Consider the following 16,626-nt stretch of genomic DNA (forward strand, 5'->3'; position numbering starts at 1 on the left):
CTTACCTGAAGGGGGAAAGCACAAATTATAAAACTGGCTAAAATGGAACAAATCTCATGTTTGTTTTTTAAGTTAGTAACCAGGACTGCATAAATAGTATGTAGTGGCAGCCTGTGATGAATGTCCTGGACATAAAATTTGATATCAGTATGTTCTATAATTGAGAACTGTTAGAACACCTGAGCACTTAATACAAGCAGCAGCAGAGTGTTTCCCTATGTCTCCTCCCAAACTGGGGTCAGCTCAGGTAGGCAGAAGTTCTTTAGTACTTAACCCTGTTCTCAGTGTCAACTGTCCTCCTGAGAGCACTCTCTTCGGGTCACACGGACCTCTGCCTTTTACTAAAGGTTTCAGTGGAAAGGAACAAGTCTGGGTTTTTAACCAACTTATTTTTTATTTTTAATTATGTATGTGTGTAGGTAGGTATGTGCATGAGAGTGCTTTGTGCTCAAATCATCAGACTCCTAAAGCTTGAGTTGTATATAGCAGCAATGAACCAAGCCCAGGTCCTCTGCAAGAGCAATCCCAGATCCCAATAGCTGAGCAGCTTTAACTAAATTTTAAATTGTGTGTGTGCATGCATGCACAAGAGCATGCGATGCTGTGTACGGGAAGTCAGAGAACAACCGATGGGAGTCAGTTGTCTCCACCACATGGGCTCTAAGCATCCTACTCAGGCTCCGTAGAAGGTGCCTTTATCCCTGCTGAACTACCTTGTTGGGTGTCTTTAACCCTGCTTTTTTTCAGGTCCTGCTTTGGCAAGGCTAATCATGTGAAAAAAAAAAAAAAAAAAGACGCCACTTTCTATAAAAGTATGTAGAATAGGTCAATCTGTTCCTTCGTAGTTTAAATAGATTCCAAGAGGTTATGGGTTAGGGTCTTTTTCTATCTGTAAGTTTCCCAGGTGGCCCACCTTGGTAGTTACTACTGGACTAGCTACAATTCATGGCCATTCTTTCTCCTTCCACTCTAAGACGAGAGCTGAAGGCCCGGGAAATTTTGGATTCCTCCTATCTTAGACCCTTAGTTTTGACCCCTGGACTAAAACGTAAGTTAGGACGACTTACGACTTAATAGGGCTCCCACAATTTGCTCTTTCACTTTCCTAGCTGCCTTCACAACCTGAAGCTAGTTAATAGATCTAGATCTAGATTATTCTAATCTTTTAAAACTTCTCACAGTTTAAATAAATTTAAAAAACAAACAACTTCTCACTGTTAACAAGGTTGCCACAACTGTTCCTAATCATAAGCACAGAAAAGAAATAGCAGTTTTTCAAAAGGAAAAATACTGCCATCCTGAAGCCTCTTTTAAAAAATATCTGTTTTATATAGATATACCAAAATTTCTCATGCCAAAGAAACAAAACTAAAACCAATATAAAGCTGGTATAGTGGAAGCTTGTCAGTAGCCACAGCTGCTCAGACCACAAAAGCTCAGGAGTCGGAGGCCAGAGGCAAAAGAAGTGACAAGCCAAACCAGAAATAAGCTTAAAGAAGTAATTATCTAAGTTTATGTGACCAAAAATGTAACGGACTGCCCAGAGAAGACTGCAAAGAAACTCCACTAAGCCAATTACAGATCAGTAAGGATTCTGAAACACAGTCCCAGCACTCAAGACTTCTTGTTCTATCTTGTACTGGTCATTTTACATACATCTCTAGTAATGGCTAATTTCATTGTGAACTTTCTTCAAATGTCCCTTAGTTTCACAGAAAGATGTTTCCCTCAACACTAAGACTATCAAGTATCAAGGGCCTAATGCTGAGAAAGCTTTCCAAGACCCCAATTTTTGCTTAAGAGCTATTTAAAATCATCCATTGATACTGTTATTACGTGCCCTAAGACAACAAGCAGGTGTGTTGTTTTCAACAATGTCAGGGTTGGAGTAATGCCTCAGCAGTTGAGAACTCTGGCTGCCCTCCCAGAGGACCAGGGTTCTATTCCCAGCATTCTCACAAGACAGTCCGACTCCAGTCCAAGGAAATCCAACGCCATCTTCTGGCAGCCAAGGGCACTGCACTCATAGTGCACAGACCTTCAGACACTCGTACATAGATGGGCAGTTCAGGGAACAGGGGAGATGAGTCAGGAGTTAAAAGCACTTGCTGCTCTTGCAGAGGACAGTTCAACTCCTAGCAACCAGGTGGTGGCTCGCAATCATCCATTTCAACTCCAGTTACAGAAGATTCAACACCCTCTCTGACCTCTGAGGGCACACATACACAAACGTGCAGGCAAAATACTCACATGTACAAAATAAAAGTAAACCTAAAAACAAATGGCTGGTTCAGCTCCTGAGACTTAATCACTTTTTCTGGAGTCATATTAAAAAGACCTGTACACAGGGAGAGTTCACTTTTCAAACAACTTCAAGAACATTTAGTTGGAACTTTTTTCTTTCTTCTAAACAATCAGGGCAGTAAAGAATATACCAGAGCTCTAATCCAGTTCATTAAGTCATAAGCTCACTGCTGGCCTTGCAACGTAGAAACAAATGCTAATACAGTAAAAAAAAGGCCAAGGGTATCTTAGAGTCGTCATCACCATCATCACCAATAGCAGCCCTGTACCTGCAAACTAAGCTATCTGCAGGATTTCTTGGATTATAATTTGAAAATCAATGAGCAAAATGATTCATATTTAAAGTTCAAGTATGGGGATACAAATGTTATGTCAGCACATTCAAAGCTGAAGCAGGAGGATGGCAGGGTTGAGGCCAGCTTGGGCAACACAATCATACCTTTTCTCAAAAACAAATTAACTGCTCCAAAACAACTCCTCAAGCCACTGTTCACTGACCTGTGCTTTTCAAGGATCCTACGAAATGCTGGAGAAGAGATGCTCTAGAGTGAGAATTATGAGGATGTCTGATGATCTGTAAAAACATTTACAAATGAGACTTAATCCTCAAGTTCAACATCTCCATGTCATCTTGCCAAGGAAAGCAAGAAAGAACAAACTTCAGAGAGGAAAGGACATGTTTTCCCCAAGCATTAGTTCAGCGGAGAGAAGAGACTCTTTCTCCTTACCTTCCATATTGCAAATATTTTAACAAAAAGGTAAAGCCAAACACCTGAAAACTCAGCTAAATTCCAATGCAGAATTTGTGCAGTATCTCCAAATTAGGGAAATTCTAAGATTAATAAAAACTAGTAATAGGGAAGCATATATTTTGTCCTTGTCCGTTTTTTTATCTGTATAATACAAAATTTAAGATTTCACAGAGTGCTGGAGTTGTATTACTGAGAAGTTAACCCATTACCTAAAAATCACAGGTTGTATCTGTATCTAATACATTAAGATAATGTCCGGGATTCGGGGTTGGGGATTTAGCTTAGTGGTAGAGCGCTTGCCTAGGAAGCGCAAGGCCCTGGGTTCCATCCCCAGCTCCGAAAAAAAGAATCAAAAAAAAAAAAAAAAAAAAAAAAAAAAAGATAATGTCCGGGGCTGGAGAGATGGCTCAGAGGTTAAGCGCACTGACTGCTCTTCCAGAGGTCCTGAGTTCAAATCCCAGCAACCACATGGTGATTCACAATCACTTGTAATGGAATCTGATGCCCTCTTCTGGTGTGTCTGAAGACAGCAGCAGTGTACTCATATAAATAAAATAAATAAATTAAAAAAAAAAAGATAATGTCCTACTAGCACACCAAGCTAACTTAAAACACAGGGTACTGAATGGAACGTACAGGGTATTTACTGTCTAAAACTACTAAGTGATTAGTTTGCATTTTTTTAACTGAAACCTCTAGTTTCATTATGAGAACTTAGAAAGTCCCCCAATTTACTATGGTGCTTAGTACTTTGTCTAACAAGTACCAAGCCCCATGTTTGAGTCCTTCTCATTGCATATCATCACTGTGAGCACAGGAAATACATTCTAATGTGAGGATGACCTTCAGAAGACAATCAGAGCCCAACTTTCTACTTCTTCCCCAAGCTCCACGTGAAACTGCTAAGTGGACAGAACATGGCTTTTATCTTTTTTCCTATCACACAAGGCAATGAGGAAAACCACAGGAGGGAGAGAGAACCTACCAACGAAGCAATCAAGTCCCTTTTTATTTTCAAAATAGGCATGGTTTAAGTAAAAAAAGAAAAAGAAAAAGTGTAGAGACACAAGTCTCATGTAGCCTAGGCTGGCCTGGAACTTGCTGTGCAGCAAAGGCTGACAGAAGGGTGTTCTTTCTTTGCCTCCTCAGATGCTGGGATTACAGGTACAGACCACCACACACGGCTGGAAGAAAAAAATTACAGAGTTGCTGCAATACATTTTAGATCTTCTACTTAAAACCCCTTTAACTCTGCAATGTTTGTAATAGTTGCTCTCTTCCTTTAACATCTCCTACTGGCTATCTGCAGGGGGGCCAGAGGCAAGTTCAGGGCAATCCCAACCCTGGAAGAGTTACCCATCCAGTTACCTCGGGAAGGCCTGACCTTGCTTGGACTGAACAGCCTCACCGATATAAGGTGGCACAATGGTATGAAACAGTAGCTAATAACCAGTTGATTACGTAAGAATTCAAACCCACTGTAGTTAGAGAAGATACTCTTAATCTAGAAATGAGTGTATTTCTACTCAAGCATCTCCAATGAAACCAATCTTAAGTACAATATTCCAGAATATTACCACTCTGTATAATAAAAAACAGATGGGGATTTTGTTACTGTGTTACACATATTTTTAGAAAATTTAAGTATACTTTTAAAACCTTGTAAATACTCCTAAATTTTCATTTCTTTCTTTGTAAGTTTTAGGGCTTTAATCAACTGCTGTGTACCCTCAATTTGAGCATTAGGAGTAAGCATAGCAGTGTTTATGAAGTGTGGAAAATAAGTAAAAAATTTTTTCTTGGTGAATTTTTAAATTGTGCTATTTTTAAGGTGACAGAAAATCCCCAATTAACTTTTTCAAAATATAAAATTGTATTGCAAAAATCTATTGCTAAAGGGATCAATCTTTGAATCCAGTCAAGTGGTTTCAAACAAAGGACAATAGATTACCCAGCAAGTCAAACTTTTACTATAAATGGATAAATTCCTTCTAGTCTCTCTCATTCATGTGTACCAGAGTATATCTGTGTGTGAGTAAGGGCGCCTGCCTGTGGGTATCTGAGAAGTCCAGAAGAGAGGCTAGTGGATCCCTGGAGTTAGACTTAAAAGTGGTTGTGAAGAAACTGGTATAGGTGTTGGGAACCTAATTCAAGGTGGGAACCCTCTTCAGGAACCATAAGCACTCTTAACCCCTGAGCCATCTCCATCTCCAGCCTTTTAGTCTATTCTTTGTAATTACTGTTCCCAGTAAATTCTTTAGATTTCTAAGGAATTAATTTCAAGACTTTAGTCTTCAAGTGGTAATCAGAACCTTTCAACACCACTGCAAAATATCTACAAGTACTATAAAGATTAGCTTTCAGTATGAGACGGCATAACGCTGCTTGTAGACAGGTGAATAAAAATCGTACTTAGTGTTACAATGCACCGAGCCATCACTAAAGACATTGTTCTTGTTCAAGATAAATAAAACACAAACAAATATAAAAACAACACACACACACACCACATATGAACCAACCAAATCAAACTCACAAAGTATATTTAGTCACAACTAAAAAGCCTTAGAAAATTGAGTTTTTTTCCAGTGAGGTGACTGAACCTACAACTTGGACAAGAGAGGCAAACACTGACCACTGAGCCACATCCCCAGTCAGAGAGATGAGTTTTTACAGACGTTTTAGTGACCACATATGTTATTGCTAAAGAGAAATAGCCTTTGACTATTTAGTGCATAAATACTAAATAACCTAGTTCAGTATTTCAATCTAAGCACTTCAGATCATCGCCCACCCCTTAAAATGTATTTTCTGGGAATGACACATGTAAATCCAGGAGATCTCCTTGATATTCAATTATAAAATGCTAAATGTAAGCTATACTTGGGAGGTGGATGTAAGATCAGCTAAGTTCTCTCAGTTTGTTCTCAAAGGTTAATTTCCTTCCATAACTATGAAGTGCTTAAACAAACAGCAAAGAACCAGGCATGGGCTCTCCATGCCAATCCTAAGACTTCACACTGAAAACAGCAAGCAGAGTTATATCTTATCAATCTCTGCTTGCCCACGAAGGCCTTCAAAGACCTTCACAGACACAGCTCAAGTTATTCATGTATTTATTTACAGACTGGGTTTCATTAGCCCAGGCTAGTCTTGAATATATGGTAATCCTCCTGCTTCAATTTTTTAACTTCTGGGATTACAGCTGCAAAACACCATGCCTGGCACCATCTTAAAAAAAATTCTTTATTTCAACTTGGTAGACCTTATAGGCTTTTTGGTGAGAGGGCTCACTTCCTGTGTATAGATCAAAAGAAAATACTGCAGTTATTATAAATGATCAATGACAAAAATGATCATCTTGTAAAGTGAGAGACTGCCGAAGAAAGTGTATAATTCTTTTTAAAACGATTATACTGTTCTCTTTAGTTTCTGAATTTAAGTCCCAAACATCACTATGTGCCCGGGTAAAATGCTAGTAACTAAGAATACAGTAGAATTCCCGTTCTCATGGTGTTTTCATTTAACTTAACTTTTACCCATTGAGTGTCTATGTAATAGCGACATGCTAGTCTGAGGCATGCAGAAGAAATCTAGTCCATCCTTGGACCTTACAATTTGGTAGAACAGATAAACACACACAACAGTAACAGAAGACAGGAAGTGATACAAGCCACGGAAAGAACAGTGGTGAGAGAGACAGAAAAAGGAGAAAGACGTGTCCATCATCTGGTGCCCCAGATCACAGACTAAAAATTAAGCCGGCTTAGCATCAGGCCCTTCAGCTGTTACTCTGATAGGAGGCACATTACAACCCAAACAACTCTATGTCCTTCTGATTTTCCTTTGCAGCTTCCACAGATAAGGTTGTTGAACTTTGTGTCAAACAAGAAAGTACAAGGGAATATAATGTACTAAGAGATTAAAAGTATGGATCATATCAAACAAGAGTGTCATTCCGGATTCTGTGTCTTTAAGTAAAATTATTTTCTACCCAGAGTATTAACTTCCTCTAACCAAAACCAAGGAATGACACTACCCAGTGGTTATTCCATACCGTTTAGCTAACTAAGGCACTCTTGGAGAAGAGAACATAATGGGACCAATCACCTCTATGAGATGTAATTCATTTAAAAAAAAAAATCACACACATTTTGTCCTGTGGATTGTCCTTTATGGATAGCCTACTGCCTTACAAACCATCAGACTCAGGTAACTGGTTATCTAATCTATTTTAGGCCTTAGTTTCCTCCTCCATGACAGGACAGGGTGGGACTAGATGATTTTAAAGAGTCTCTTTCCGGTCCTTAAAAAGACCCATGGCTCTAGTATGACTGAATACACAGACTTCAAATCAGGTTTTGAGAATGGTAAGAGCTTTAAATTAAAAGAATTTCTCCATTCAATTAAGTTACTTCTTGCTAAGATAAACTCCTTTTAGGCAAGTCTCAACAACGTTCAAATTATACAAAAGAAAACAAAAATGAATTTACAAGCTAGAGGCACTCGGTATATATTAATACACACTGCCAGCAAAGCAAACATTTCAACGAGACTCAATTGATTTTAAAATATTAAAAGTCCAGCCTTCATTGTAATGTCAACTTTCAACTCAGTAAAAAAATGTGAGTTCCTATTACTGTAATAAAGAAGTGCTTGTATTCACACGAGTGGGGAGAGTCGCGGGGCCAAAATATCTTTCTAAAGCATTGGAGGGTGGGAGGGGGCAATCGAAAGGAAAGCAAACCCATCTGCTCAAAACTCTGAAGCGAAGATGTTTCTTCCAAAGGCATCTCCTCCCCCCCCAACTCCGCCCCAAGGAAAATCCCGAGGGCCTAGTTCCCAAATTCACGGCGCTGATAAGTCAGTTTCAGAATCAGACACATCGAGACAGCGAAAAAAGGAGAAGAGGACAAACTTCCTGGATTTTTCTCTCTGCAAGAGAAAAAAGAGATTTCCTCTTGCTGACGAAGGGAAAGGCCCCTTTAACATTTTTTTTTCCTCTGCACGGTGGCGACTGCCAGACTAGGTGGGGCTCGCTCCGCTGCCTTCCTCCTGCCACTTCCCGCAACAAATGAAGCAAGCCAGCCCCGATCCGGGCAAACTTTTTCCCTGTCAGGCTCGAGCCCGCGGGGCGCCGGGGAGTGGTTCCCCCCTCGCAACGCTGCTCCGCCCGGCCCCGGGCCGGGAGAAGCCTGGGTGTCTGCAGAGGACAACTTTCTGGTTTCCGCTCTAACTTCCACCCACCCCGCAGCAGGCGCCCAGGCGGGGAGCGGGGCGCGGCGGGGAAGGCTGCGGGGCCGCGGGCAGGCGGGTGGGGGTTCCTCGGGCGCTCACTTCCTCCGCCATATTTCAGACATTTGACCCCTTCCGCAAAGCGCGCTGCTCCCCCGCCGCGGCCGCGGATCCTCCCCGGCCGCCCGGAGGCGGCGCGCCCGCCGAAGCGAGCGAGGGGCGCGGGGGCCTCCCGCAGCCACCTGCCGCACGCCCGGGCCACCCTCGCCGCCGCGGGGGCCCCCCGGCTGCCCCGCCCGGCCCGCGCCGCACCCCACCGCTCCACTCAGCCGGCGCCCGGCCCCCCGCCAGCCTCGCAGCCACGCATGCACTCCGCGCTAACCTCTCGCGCTGTCACCGGGTCGCCGCCGTCGCCGTCGCCCCGCGTTCCCTTCGGGTTTCAGCTCCCGGCGCCACGGCGGTCTCTGCCGCTGCCGCCGCCGTCGCCGCCGCTCAGGCTGCTTTCCACGCCTGACTCTGGGCGAGGTTTGGCGGTGTCGCCTTGACGTCAGGCGTTCAGCCTCGCTCTCGCTTCCGCCCGCGGGCGGGGCGCGCAGGAGCGCAGCCCGGGAAGGGGCGGTACGGGAGGCGGGTCCTAGCTGAGGGGGCGGGGTCTCGGCGTGCTAGCCTCGCAGTGGGCCTTGCCCGGGCTCTCGCCGGCCCGCTCTGGCCCTGGCCCACCCTTCCCTCCATGCACCTCCGTGCTGCGGTCAGCTTCGCCCCCACTGGCTGACTGTCCGACAGAATCGGTGTCAGCCTCAACGGACCGCATCTGTCTCGACCCCAGCGGATAAGGAAGAGCTCAGGGCTTGGAAACCTCTGAAGCCTTCGCGGGGCCTCCAAGTGCACACAGGAATTCAGTCGCCAACGCCCCCAGACCGTCCGTGTTCGCGTGGTCCTTTGTGCTGGGGAAAGTAGCTGGAGAAGTAACAGAGCAGCAGTTCCCACTCCCAGAGCGCAGTGAAAGAGCCTGCGCGAGGGCAGCTTTTCATTTTTTAAATGGCCTTTCTTTGGGTTTGACAAGTATTTCAGCCTGTGGTTAAGCAGGGCGAGCTGTCCAAATTACCCTGCCAGACACAGTTCGCGAATGAATGATTCCAAAGCATGCTTATGGCCTGTACCTAAATGAACAGTTTATAGAATTAAAATATGTAGTTCATTGAAAAGCACGCCTGGGGCACTTTCGTGACTTTATAGATTACTCATAGGTGTAAGTCTATGATGTGACTCCGAAAAGCACTGTCCAAAAATGGCTTGTTCTAAAGAGCACAAGAATTTACATAGACTTAGATAATTAGAATATTTTCACACCGCCACCTTTAGTATGAGAATCATACTATCAGAGCTTTGTTTTGAAGACTTTGTTTCTGCTCTGATTATGCTCTCTCTTCATTGTGTAGTCCTTCTGGGTGGCCCGACCTTGCTACATTATGTAGACCAGGTTGGCTTTCAACTCAGAGAGATACACCTGCCTCTCCATATGGAGTGCTGGGATTAAAGGCATGAGCTACCACTGCCAGCTATTGAAAAGGTTTTGATGAGCAAAACGACTTGAGAGGGAAGCTTGGACAGAAGTAGGCGATTTAGCTGGCCCTGTAGGGAAATTTTACGAACCCTAGAAGAGAAACGGAGAAGTGACAACTACGTTAACCTGAGCTAAGTGAGCGAATAAGAAAGAATTATAGCTGGGCCTCAGGACACAAGTCTGTAAGAGCTCACCTCTTCTGGAGGTTGAGCATGAGGTGGCCCGTGGCAAATTCTAGGTTGGCTGGTGCCACAGAGTAAGTAAAAGCCAACCTAAATGGGCTTGTGAGATTCTCAAAAAGTAAAAAAAAAAGGGGGGGGGGGGTACTAGGGATGTAGCTCAATGGTTCAATGCTTGTCTAACAAGAGTGTAGTAGGTTCAACCTTTAGAACAACAAAAAAAGAAAACAACAACAAAAAAACCCCAAAACCCCACAAAATTAACAGTTGTGTGTACTTCTGCATGCTGTGTACTCGTGTGTAGGCACATAGAAGCCAGAGGTGAACATGTTATTTTCTACCACTCCCCAATTTGTAATTTTGAAACAGGGTCTCTCACTGAACCTCACCAATTTGGCTTGAGTGTCTGGCCACCGATCTCCAGGGAGTCTCCTGTCTCTATCCCCCTATTGCAGGTCACCATTCTGGATTCTTATGTGACTATTGGGGAATGGAAGTGGATGGAACTTGGAACTCCCAGTTCTCCTGCCTGGGTAACAAGCATTTTGCCCCACTGAGCCATCCTCCTACCCCTACAACAGTTTTTGATCACAGTGTTTTCTAACTGTTTTACAGTTTATATTAATTACTTAAGTAAATGAGCTACCTATTTCAATAATTGTTATTTATTATATTTATTAATAATTGTTGTTTATTATATTTATTTATATAATTGTTAAAGGCAAGTTTGAGAATAATCTGTTGGAATTATCAACTATGAATGAATAAATTGAAAATCTGATTATATATATAAAATCTGACTTCAGACACATCAGAAGAGGGCATCAGATCCCATTACAGATGGTTGTGAGCCACCATGTGGTTGCTGGGAATTGAACTCCGGACCTCTGGAAGAGCAGTCAGTGCTCTTAACCACTGAGCCATCTCTCCAGCCCCCTATCTTATCAATTATTGAATCAAAAATTGACAAGTCTGAAAGACTGACATTTTAAGCAAGAGTACTGATTAACCATGGGTTGTTTTGTCTTTATTTTTTCTCTGTTTTTGTTGTTTTTAAACACTTTGACATTTGGCTGATTGCTTTTTTCCTTTGAGAGAAGAGTGAAGCCAGAATTTGTAGAGTTGTTTAAGCTAATGCACTTTTATCATCTCTGTAGGCTGATAACCATTGCAGCGTGTAATAAATCGGGATCGGTGCATAGAGAACTGTAGGATTCTGCATCTTGTAGCCCTGGACTCACTTTGGAATTTGAACCCTTTGTCCTATTTACCTGACAGACCAGGATAACTTCCACAGGCAGCTTTCAGTTTAACTTGTGTGCAAACCAAACTCATTACCATTGTCACCAAACCTGTTTTCTCTCCCTTTCCTTTGCTAATTGTATCACCTTCTTTTAAATTGCCCACTCTTCCAGACTGTCACCCTCCCCTATCCCCCCATCCCTACTCCCACTCTCATGGTCCCTCAACTGCTGTATCTATGAGCCGCAGTTGGACAAAGTCTTCCAGGCTCCTCTTGATACAACTTGGCTCCTGAAACTTTGCCGCCTGGTAGCTTCCAGCTGCCTACTGTGACCCATTTTACACATTGTTGCTAGATAAATTATCTTAAAGTCCGCCCAGTAAGTCACTCCCTTCCTTAAGAGTCCTTCAAGTACTCTTTACAAAGAAACAAGTCATGTTACCCTTTTCTTCACTTCCAACTGCCTGGACAAGATGGACTTGTCTCCTTTGGCTCAAATGAGTAACTCTCCCACCCTCTGTTGGGTTCTGGTGACTTCCTGTGTTTGAAAGGCCTTTGCCCAGACCATCTCATCACTCCAGGCTCATCTATTTTCTCTAGGAAAGAGAATCTTTCTCCTCCAGATACGTCAACCTAAATGTGTTTCTTTTTCTTTCTTCCTTCTTTCCTTCCTTCCTTCCTTTCTTTCTTTTTTTGAATCTCATAATACAGTATTGTTTTTCTTTTGTCTTTGGTGTCCCTCTAAACAGGGGTTTGCAAACTGTTTCTGCCAAGGGCCAAGTAGAAAATATTTAAGTCTTTGGAACAGAGGGTCTGTGTTGTAGCTTCTAAAGTGAACAGCTATTCAGCTTTCCAACAGTAATGTGAAGGCAGCCAATAAACAACACAGAGGAGCCTGCAAGATGACTCACTGCTTCAAAGGGCTTGCTACCGAACCTGATAACCTAAGACCCACAAGGTGGAAGAAGAGAATTGACTCCCACCCACAACAATTGATTTACCCTTTGACCTCCATACTCATAGCACAAGTACACACACACACACACACACACACACACACACACACAAGTTAATGTAAATAATTACAAAGAATGGATATAACTGTAGTTCAATGAAACTTTACTTATGGTGGGGGATGTAGCGATGGCTTAAGCTATCTTAAACCTTAAGAAAGCTTGTTGCTGTTGTAGGGGAGCAAGGGTCAATTCCCAGCACCCACATGGTGGCTCACAACCATCTACAACTCCCGTTCCAGGTTCAAAGCCCCTCTCTGACTTCTACAAACAATAGGCATGTGTGTAGTACACATACATATATACATTCAGGGAAAAGTCATACACAATTCACACACAAAAGTTTAATCTAAAAAAAACAAAACCAAAAACCTTTACTCATGGACCTAGAATGTACCTTCCATATAATTTTTATCTGTCATAGAGTAATGTTCTTTTTTTTTTTAAACCACTGCTGAACCAGGATCATGGGTATGAAAAGTATGTAGTAGCCCTGGCACTTAAAAGAAGCCTACGGCTGGTTTAACAATGTTACGAGTGTACTGTGGGCGCTATGCTGGTTGTGTGTACACCGTATCTCTGCTGTGAGCATGACTGAGGAAGAAGGAAATCAGGAGATCCCTTCCAAGATGGAAACCCCATCAGATTCAGCATCCACTTCACCTGACACCCCTCAGACCAGTGAGAATCCACCATCACCCCATTCGAATAGTTCAGGAAAACAACCTATGAGTGGAACACTTAAAGAAAGATTAAAGAAAGCAAGATCTTCATATCTTTTTTTTTTTTGTAGTGTGATGAAGCATATTAATGTGGAGAATGAAGAAAATGATCAGACCCCTTCAGAGCCAGGAGAAATCTTCAAAAGAAGAAAGTTGTTCAAAAGCCCAAGAAAGCCTGGAAAACAAAGACAATGAACCTGAAAAAAGAGAGCTCAGAGAATAAGAATGCAAGTGAATCTAAGTCACTTGATACTGGGCCACCTAGTGCCCTCCAAAAAGATTGTGCATATAAGACTACTAAACAAAGTTTAAAGGAAGAAAAAGCAAAATTGACTAGGCGGGTTTAGAAGGAAGACCTTCTCCAGAGCTTAAAGTTAGTCAAAATGTATAAAGAATGACATGAGTGAGTTAGAGGATTTAATTAAGAAGTGGAAATGTGGCCAGCGGCCATTGATCATCGAGGATGAGGACGAGGAACTGACCTCACTGAGTTGATCCACTACTGTGGGACAGATGTCAAATTGCTGCATTATGATAAACGTGAAGAAGAATTTACAGGGGTTTGATGCTGTTATTTTTTTTCAGGCTTTTGTCCCCCTCTCTTCTTGGGGTAATGGGATCATACCCAGGGCCTCAAAAAATGTGCTCTGTTTCTGAGCTGTACAGTTGGCCCCTTGACAGACTATCTTTGAGAATGGCAATGAAAAGAGAAATGTTTTAAAGGGAAAAAAGCACTACCTAAAGACTATACATGGACTGACCCTGGACTCTGACCTCATAGGTAGCAATGAATATCCTAGTAAGAGCACCAGTGGAAGGGGAAGCCCTGGGTCCTGCTAAGACTGAACCCCCAGTGAACTAGACTGTTGGGGGGAGGGCGGCAATGGGGGGAGGATGGGGAGGGGAACAACCATAAGGAAGGGGAGGGGGGAGGGGGATGTTTGCCCGGAAACCGGGAAAGGGAATAACACTCGAAATGTATATAAGAAATACTCAAGTTAATAATAAAAAAAAAAAGGGAAAAAAGATCTAAGCTGTTGTTGTGACTTAGAGGGAGGAATGTTGAACAATTTGGGATATTCTGACACAAAATTATAAAGCAAAGCTTAGTATTTTGGATATGTTTGCTAAAGAAAATATTTAAATATAAAAAAGTTAAAATTGTGTTTAAAACAAAGTTTGGATAATTCTAGAAACCAGGGTTAATACATTGATTTTGGGGGGCAAAAGGGTTTATATTCAGTATAAAAAGAAGTCTGTTGAATGTCTAAACGTCACGTGGCATAAATGTGACCTGCCTCTCCTAAGTTTGTGGACCTATCCTCATCTGCTTAACATCTGTCTGCTAATTAAACTTACATGCGTACAGTTAAAAAAAAAAAAAACCAATGTAATGTTACTGCGTTGATATTTTAAAGATTTTAGTTTTAATTAATTAATTAGGTCTTTTGATACAGAGTTTTTCTCTGTGTAGCCCTGGCTGTCCTGGAACTTGCTCTGTAGACCAGGCTGGCCTCCTGTTCACAGGAGTCCACTTGGCCTGCCTCCCGAGTCCTGAGATTGAGAGTGTGTGCCACCACTGCCCAGTGCGTGTTTTTTATTTTGTTACTGTTGGCATCTGGCATGACGCTAATCATGTAACAGGCTTTCAAGATACATTTGCTGGAACGTTCTGTTTCTAAAGTAGTGTGGAACAGTGGGAGACTCTAAATAAAGTTCGCTCAGCTTCATTTGTGAGCTGAGGGGTCCTGGGTAAATTCTGTAACCAAAAATTCTGTAATTTTTGTCTTCTACCTGTCCCAGAGGGGATATTATCATCTGCCTTTTAGAACTGTTAGATAAGGGGTAGCAAGTAGCCAGGCCTCAGCCCTCAGGACAAGCGGAAACTTAAAGCTAGATTTTCCTCATTTAGGAAAAACAAAATCAGCAGGGTGCTCACCTATAGACATTGCTGTGTTTAACCTGACACAATATTTCTAATCCTTTATGCTTTTTGCTTCCTTAAAGTTTGACTTTAACATCTACACTTACTTTAGCTTCATTTCAAAAGCACACAAAAATATTAGGGTGGGTTTGTTGTTGTTTTGTTTTGTTTTGAGGCAGGGGTCTTGCTATGCAGCTCAGCCTGGCTTTGATCTCACGACATTCCTACTAACTTTAGCCTCCTACAGGTTTGGATAACGGACATGTATTCACATCTGGCTCAGATTAGTAGATTTCAAACTAAGAAATCTCAGCTAAAAGTGGTCATCCCGAGTGCTCCAGGCAGAGGCAGAAGGGTGGCGAGTCCCAGACTAGCCGGAGCTGTACAGCAAGGCGCTGACTAAAATGGGAAAAGAAAGCGAGAACCGTAAGTGTATTACTTTCGTGACAGCTGTGATCATCAGCCCAGAAAAGGCTCATACTGTTTAGCTTCCCACCAAGCTTGTTCATCAGGAGCATTAACATTTCTTGACATCGGTCGGGTATCATTATGTTATTTCATTCACAAATGAAAATACTGAAAACGGAGCCTTTCAATAGTTCGATGTTGGCTGTTCCCATGCATGCATGTGTCTGTTTGTGGGGTGTGTGTGTGTGTGTGTGTGTGTGTGTGTGTGTGTGTAACATATATACCTTGTTCTGCACCTTTGTAACCATTCTCCTTGGCAGGAGTTGGAAGCTGAGGAGAATAAGCAGATTTCTTATTCAATGCAAAAATGGGGAGGGGGGATTGTCTTAAGTCCCCAGTCGGTTTCACATTGTGTTTTTGGTCAAAGATTGCATTTCAAAGACTACATAGTTATTTTATAAATTCTGTCGTCAGGTAATTACACAGGAGGCCAGGTAAGGGCATCGGAGGCTCTGCTACTGGGGGAAAACAGTTCAGAACTTACTCTCCTAGGGTACTTTGTGTGCCTCTACAATTTCTGTTTGGGGGAAACCATGTACTTATGTGAAAGGAAAATGAAGCCTGGCACATTCTACTTTGTGTAATAACTATAATAACTGCTTACTTGTCTCCAGATATATTTCAAATTGTGCCTGCACTCTGCTCCAGCAGTTGTGGGTTTGACCAACAAACCTGCCTACGCCACATTAAATAAATCTAACGGTTGCGTCATTTTGTCATCGCTAATGTCTATGATATAAAGTACAGATTACTTAAAATTCCTAAAATTTCCTCCGCTCAAGCCTTAGCTGAGGAAAAAAAACCATAAAAATGAAAATGACATTCTGAGAGCCGTCGGAAAACCACCGCAGAAGCCAACTTCATAAAATACACTTGGTCATGAAAATTTCATAAGCAATTTAAAGAGCTGGGCATGTCGCTCCAAGGAAAACTGTTTGCCTTCCCTGTGTGTAAGGCCCCATGTTTCATCCTCAGAACACAATGGGGGGAAAAGAAGATTAAATTAGGAGAAATTCAAAAGCCATATGTAAAGGCCTTCCTTGCAGAACCTAGGCTGTCCTTGACTGGGTTATTATGCAAAAGATGCTTAAGAATCAGACGCGTCCTGGAACTTCTATCATCGGGATGGTAATTACTTACCAGTCTAAATTTTCTCCAAGTCTTGTAGATGGGTTTTAATGGCCCATCCTACAGACGAGGAACCAAAACTTAATCATCCTAA

At 42.5% G+C, this 16,626-nt stretch overlaps 1 protein-coding gene and 1 pseudogene across 6 annotated transcripts in view; one reads left to right on the forward strand and one right to left on the reverse strand.

Moving 5' to 3' along the window:
- The window catches only part of Rap1b (RAP1B, member of RAS oncogene family), a 33,291-nt gene extending 24,471 nt beyond the window's left edge, over window positions 1–8,820 (reverse strand). For 2 of the 6 annotated variants that reach the window (XR_015623778.1, XM_087555656.1), the window contains exons 1-3: window positions 8,674–8,820; window positions 4,042–4,240; window positions 2,803–2,878 (exon numbers count right to left, since the gene is read on the reverse strand). The gene's annotated coding sequence lies outside the window, so the exon portion shown is untranslated. The remainder of the gene's footprint in view (window positions 1–2,802; window positions 2,879–4,041; window positions 4,241–8,673) is intronic. The other 4 variants (XR_015623777.1, NM_001412600.1, XR_015623776.1 and 1 more) reach the window with 2 other exon arrangements.
- A 4,048-nt stretch (window positions 8,821–12,868) lies between these two features.
- On the forward strand, window positions 12,869–13,655 carry LOC148004695 (swi5-dependent recombination DNA repair protein 1 homolog pseudogene; annotated as a pseudogene).
- Window positions 13,656–16,626: the final 2,971 nt, after the last annotated feature.

This window comes from Rattus norvegicus, chromosome 7 (assembly GCF_021556685.1).
Source record: "Rattus norvegicus strain SHRSP/BbbUtx chromosome 7, alternate assembly SHRSP_T2T, whole genome shotgun sequence".
Lineage (NCBI taxonomy): Eukaryota > Metazoa > Chordata > Mammalia > Rodentia > Muridae > Rattus > Rattus norvegicus.